The sequence below is a fragment of the Rattus norvegicus genome, chromosome 17 (genome assembly GCF_036323735.1).
Source record: "Rattus norvegicus strain BN/NHsdMcwi chromosome 17, GRCr8, whole genome shotgun sequence".
NCBI classification, from domain to species: Eukaryota; Metazoa; Chordata; class Mammalia; order Rodentia; family Muridae; genus Rattus; species Rattus norvegicus.
This window is the reverse complement of record NC_086035.1, coordinates 78971592-78977864: the sequence shown is the minus strand read 5'-3', so window position 1 is coordinate 78977864 and position 6273 is coordinate 78971592. Positions and strand designations below refer to the sequence as shown.

The window sequence follows — 6273 nt, the reverse complement described above, 5'->3', positions numbered from 1 at the left end:
CCCGAAAAGCAGAGCCCGTGTCTTGCGAAAGTGTCACACAGAGCACCCCGTCCCCTGAATGTGTCCTCTGTAGGGTCTCTGGGACAGGATACAGAGTTCTGTCCTTCATACTTATGGAGTGATTAATTATTTAATTACAGTACATCACAGCTCAGGCAGTGCCACCCCCGTCTCGTTTGCTGGACTCCAAGCCCCCATTAATCACCCGACATTCGGAACTTAAAAGAGATGCGCTGATACAAATTATGCGATTCGGTAATCTCACCAGGACCCATGATCTGCTTCAAAAACACCGCCAATGCATCACAGCCACCACAGCCTTCAGCAGCCGGGCTTTATCCCCAGGTGAGCGTCCTAGGAAGGGGATGCTCTGTATGCATCAAGGAAATGTGCTTCAGCCACTGAAAGAATCCCGTTTGCCTAATAAGCGGTGGCTCTGTCTGCTTCCTGAAAGGAGAGCTTTTTCTCCAAGCTTTGTTTGAAAGCTGGAGTCTCCTTCTGGCTCTGTCTGCCTTCCTTTGTGATGTTCCTGGTAGATAGGTCCCCCCTCGGTTTTGTTCTGAAAAGCTTGCAGCCTGGGTACCAGAAGGGCACGAGTCACACATAGCTATCTGACACCCTCTGAACTTGGAAGGTCACCTGACTTGACCTGAAGGCTGGCGGCTGGCAGGTAGCTTCTAGAGGCCTTCCCCCTGCTGTGGCCGGCTGCTTGAACTGCACTCCATTGGGAATGAAGACCTCCTCTCACAGTGATCTCCTTCCTTCACGGGAAGCTTCTTGGCGCTCCACTGCAGACATAACCTGGTTGGTTACGGGGGGAAGAAAATGTGCTGCAAGAGAGATTACTCAGGAGAACTGCAGAATGCCCAAGAGAGCCAAGTGTGATTGGGATTCAAGATTATATGGCCAGAGAATGTGTGATTCCAAATCCCACCACTGAGCGGGTCCTGTGACGGTACCATCAGTTCAGCCAGGTGAGATGCCCAGGCTTACACCACTGGGCTACTAGCCTTGAACACACTTGTCATCTTCAGCAATGATGACCTGATACTATCCAGAGCCGTGAGGTACCCAGGGCCTTACATAGCCAACAAGTGCTACTATAATCACTGCATTCCTCAACCAGGTCTCTTTTACTTTTGTGATACAGGGTCTTGGTATGTGTCTTAGTTAGGGTCTTATTGCTGTGAACAGACACTATGATCAATGTAAGTCTTATAAGGACAACATTGAATTGGGGCTGGCTTACAGGTTCAGAGGTTCAGTCCATTATCATCAAGGCGGGAGCATGGCAGCCTCCAGGCAGGCATGGTGCAGGAGGAGCCAAGTTCTACATCTTTACCTGAAGGAAGCCAGGAACAGACTGAGCATCCTCAGGCAGCTAGGAGGAGGGTCTCCAAGCCCACCCCACAGTGACACACTTCCTCCAACAAGGCCACACCTTCTAATAGTGCCACTCCCTGGGCCAAGCATATGCAAACCATCACAGAATGCAACTAGCTCTCAAACCGGTGGTCTGCCTGCCTCTGCTCCATGAGTTCTCAATCATGCCTGACTCCACAGGGCTTCACCATGGACCCTAGAGCTGATGCATATGTATCTAGTTGAAAGGCCTGAGTCCCATACCCACACAACGAAGGAAGAATGTGGGAGCCCAGGTCTGATACCTACATCAAGACAGAAGAGTGCAGGGGAAAGCAAGTGAGAACTCAGGAATAACAGTCTCTCTGTGGTGGGAACAATGGGCCCACTGGAACTCAGGGAGCAGGGAGCTCTCAGAAGGGACTTAGCTGCTTGGTGGCTTTTGTATCTTAGCTCTATGGCATGAAGTGGATTTAAATAGATCAACACTGGGTGCCTTGGAGCTTGGACCCATATTTAGCAGACAGTGCTTTCTGACCCTGACAATGGCCAGTCCATTCTTTTGACAGCTTTGCCTTTGCTTCTAAATACTTCTTCCCCGCTTGCTTGCTGGTGGGGACTAGAGGTCCTGACACTGAGAATTTAAAGGAAATGGCCCAGGATGAGGTGCTGAGGTCCCTTTTGGTCATTGCTGAAGCCTTTCAGCTGTTTCTGTTACATCCTTCTTCTGTTACCTTTCATTCTGCTGCCAAGAATGGCCCTACCTTTCCTAGAATTGCCAAGAGCACCGTTCTGAAACGTCCTGGCCACGTAAGCTGGAGTTAATGTCAGAAATCTCTGTGATGCTCCTTAAAACTCAGATTCCAAAGCCTCAGACCCAGAGCTTACAGATTGGTAGATATTTGATTTTTAGAAAGCCTAGATGTTTGGTTGTAAACTATTGGGCAACTTCAGTCTCTCTAAATAGTGCCACTTGGCCTGTGCTGCACAGTAAAGGGCTTGACTATTTAGGACATCTGTTCGCCACTCTAGGCCCTAGAAAGAATCCTACTTCCAGAGCCAAAGAAAGACAGTCCAGCTGTGTGTGTGTGTATGGTTTTATTGCTGTGAAGAGACACCGTGTGGAGGGTCATGTCCTTATAAAGGACAACATGTAATTGGCTGGCTTACAGTTTCAGAGGTTCAGTCCATGATCATCATGACAGGAGCATGGCAGCATGCAGGCAGACACAGTGCTGGAGGAGCCAAGAGTTCTATATCTTGAAGTGAGGCACCCAGGATTGGACTATCTTCTGCAGGCAGCCAGGAGAAAGGTTTCTCTTCCACACTGGGCAGAGCTTGGGCGGATTTCCTCCAACAAGGCCACACCTACTCTAACAAGGTCACATTTCCTATTAGTGCCACTTCCCATGGGCCAAGCATATTCAAACCATCACAGCTAGCTTCCAGCTTACCTAAATGTGTAACCAGGAGTCATGAGGGTGCACTCTAAGGTCAAATCAATACCTGGCGGATGCTTACATCACTCACAGTGAGTATGAGCCAACTCTTCCATCTCCATTTCTGGTCTCTCCTACCACCTGCTCATCACCAGCCAAATTCTCTCACTTCTCTAATGTCTGTCTTTATCTGGAAATAGAACTATCTGGATGGAGCCTCCTTCCTTTGGCTCTACAAGGTACTGGTTGCCTGATCTCTTAGGAGCCTCGAACTTGAAGGAAGTTAGAGTCATAGGGACATCAGTGGGTAAGAAAAACCTCTGTGAACTTCCGGAAAATGCGGCTTCTACTTGCTCAAAAATAAATGCAGGGAAGTGGTTGTGAGGGTAAGAAGACCAGTAGAGGGTTACTTCTGGGTTTTTTGGAAATACTTACCTCCACAGCGAGGGCCACTCCTCAGCAGCAGCTGAAGGGTCCTTGATTTGTTACTTTATTTATTCAACAGCTATTACTTGAGTGCCCACTCCCTACTGGGCTCTGTCCAGATCTCACCTTACAGTAGACCCTCATCTTTTCCTGAGACCTTGGAATGGAGTCCACAGGAGTCTGTGTCCTTGAGAAATATGCAAGAGTTTCCTCAGAAGCGTGAACGCATGGATAAATGCAGAATGACTGAGGGATGGGTGGGAGGGCACTCAGGAGGCTGTGCCATTGACTCTCGAGTCATTGGAGAGATCGCATGGAGGCATCTTCCACACGGTGAAGTCACAGGGGCTACACGAAACACTGGGGAGGACACCGGTCTAAGTCAGCCGGCAGGATGAAGCCAGCGTCTTTCAGGGGAGAACAGCCTTTTGCACATCCTTTGTCCTCTGTCCGCATGGGGAGTGGTCCACAGAGGAAAGTCCTCAATGTTAGCACAACTTAGAACATCAGGCCCTCAACCATTTATGCCCTGTGTCAGAGTAGTTCTGTCCTCTGACATTTTCCTTTAGCCACTGAACCCTGCTTTCACCCAAAGTCAGACCAAGAAAGGAGGTCCCGGGAGAGTTCACACACATAAGAGGATATTGCATGTATCTCTGAGGAGTGGCATCAATTGGTTGGTTACTGGCTATTTCCTGTCTTGCAAAGACAAAAAAAAAAGGATTGGTAGTGGGTGATGGTAAATTTCGGCAGGTGCTGGTGCACAACCACTGTCTTATTTAAAGAGGGCCAGGAATCTGAGCACACATTTTTATGAGGTGATGCCTGCTTACTGTCTGGTTCCAACACGGCTATAAGCCAAGTACCTGTGTAATAAAAAAGTTTCACAGCCCACTGAACCTCCTCTTTCCCACACAATCCTGGGTCAGAGGGCTTCCTTCCGCCCATTCAGGATCTTGGACACACAGAACCAGTGCTCAGTGCTAGCCCGTGCTAGCCCGTGCTAGCCTGTGCTAGCCCGTACAAGCAAATCTTGGCTTAGTCTTAGTATCTACTTTCAGCCTGAGTAGGGCTGAAAACTTGAAAACACTTGATTAAGTCTGTTCATCCCACCCACCTGACAGGTCCAATTTGCTCTTAACAGAAGAATGAACATGCAAACAGCCCCCCTGCCCCGCAAGGTGTGCACTTTTCAATTAGATCCAAGGTGGAAAGCAACCTCTGGTCTCAGTTTTCAGGTGTCCCTAACATGCCACCCACATTTTCAGAGTGAAACATGTCTTTTCTTTTCTCCCCTCCCCCACCCCTGTCAGCTCCAGTTCTTAATAGAACAGTGCAATGAGGCAGGACATGAAATTTTCATAACCAACGTCTCCATTTACATACACAAAAGCCGAGATAGCTGGAGGAGAAAAACAACTAAGGCACGTAAGATCTGAAGTGGTTCTGAATATCACTGCTGTTCCCTCGGCACTTTGAAATTGACGTGTGTGGATGGCGTGTGCAAACTGTTTCTCCAGCCATTCAAAGCTGGTTACTAAGCACCCATATTATGGGCGAGGTTTTCCTTGGGGAATGGAGTACGCTGACAGATGTTAAAGGCAAAAGGTGGCAAAGAGAGGAGATAGGTGGAGTGTTACACTGACATCAACAATGAGGGATAGGAGAGTGAGAGACATCATAGCCATAGTCTGGGGCAGAAAGATTAGAAGGCTAATCATAGTAGGATAGAATCGAGTGATGTGCCCGGAATATAAAACGCACTCCTGGTTTCAATGACAGGGATGCTCTTGACTTTGAACTTCTAGAGACTAGATTCTCATTGTATTGTGGACTAACGTGTCTGCTGGCTGGCTTTGTGGATTACCTACACATCGTAGCTGTAGGCAGGCAATGCCCTGGAGCCACTCTTTCTAGCTCATTCATTCTCCCACAGTGCTTTAGAGCCAGAGGCTGCTCTTCCACATCCAGCGTGTAGGCGGCTGTCACAGATCCCGACACCCACATGTGCTAATCCCTGTGGCTTATTTTGGGATTTTACAGGCTGGGACGCTCAACAGTTGATCTGGAGGACTCTTAAACTCTCTGTATTGGCTAGTTTTATGTCAACTTGATACATGTTAGAGTCATTTGGGAATAGGGACTCTCAAGCGAGAAAATGCCTTCATGAGATTAAACTATAAGTGAGTCTGTTGGATGTTTCCCTTATTGCCAGTCAGCGTGGGAGTGTTGCTTATAGTTTTATGTTACCTCCTTTTGCTCCAGGATTGTCCATGCTACCAACCTCCCGGCTTCCCTTTTGTTCTACCCACCATTAGCTCCAGAGGTGACTATGCTACCAGCCCTCTCCCAGCTTCCCTGAATCCAAGGATAAAACACAGACACACACACACACACACAGAGTATGTTCCTTTATAACTTGCTCTTTCTAGATGAACACTCCACCACTGAGCTAAATCCCAGTCTTAGGAAGAAACAGAACTTCTAAAGGAAGGCAAACTCAAGTATGGATTTGCTCTAAGGATACCACTGAGATTATGGCATTGGCCACCTACATGAGCACCCAGCATCTACGATAGAATAAGTTGAACACAGAGCAGTGGCCTTGTCTTTACTCTACCTGGAGGCTGAGGGAGGCCATTCCCTGTGTATATATATACACTTTTCATATATATATATATATATATATATATATATATATATATATATATATATATACTTTTCATATATATACTTTTCATATATATTCTTTTCATATATATATGAAAGCTTTCTTCAGTAACAGCAGTGTGTGGAAGAAAGAGGAATTAAAAACAGTGAGGAGAAGGAGGAAGAGGAAGAGGAAGAGAAGGATGAGGAAAAGGAAGAGGAGGAGGAAGAGAAAGAAGAGGAGGAGGAAGAGGAGGAGGAAGAGGAGGAGGAGGGGTGGAGAAAACAAAAGCAGTCACATATATACCTGCATTTCTAACTGGAGTCTCCCTATTCTTTGTTTAGGATAACTTAAAAAAACAAGCACTGAATAACTCTTTTAAATGAGCCCTCATAT

At 47.2% G+C, this 6273-nt stretch overlaps 1 protein-coding gene across 2 annotated transcripts in view; it reads left to right on the top strand.

Annotated features, from left to right (window-relative positions):
• The window catches only part of Frmd4a (FERM domain containing 4A), a 590863-nt gene that overhangs the window by 190060 nt on the left and 394530 nt on the right, over positions 1-6273 (top strand). The gene's annotated exons all lie outside the window — the stretch shown is intronic.